Raw genomic sequence first — 244 nt, 5'->3', positions numbered from 1 at the left:
CTTCCAGGCCTGGGAAGGGGCGGGGGGCGGTGGGGGGGTCCGTCGGAGCCGCCGTGCCCGCAGAGGGGCTGTGCGCTGCGGGACCCGCTCCCCGCCTCTGACCCTCCTGCTGCCGGGCCAGGCACCACCCCCGGCCCCCGCCGGGCCGGCCTGGGGGGGTCCCGGGGGCTGGGGGGGGCCGGGAGGACTCTCCCGGGATGCTCAGGCCTGGGCACGGCTCCCCATACGCTGCCCCCCTTTCAGC

This window comes from Falco punctatus, assembly GCF_963210335.1.
Source record: "Falco punctatus genome assembly, chromosome: 20".
NCBI classification, from domain to species: domain Eukaryota; kingdom Metazoa; phylum Chordata; class Aves; order Falconiformes; family Falconidae; genus Falco; species Falco punctatus.
The sequence above is the reverse complement of the archived record's forward strand: the minus strand, read 5'-3'. Positions refer to the sequence as shown.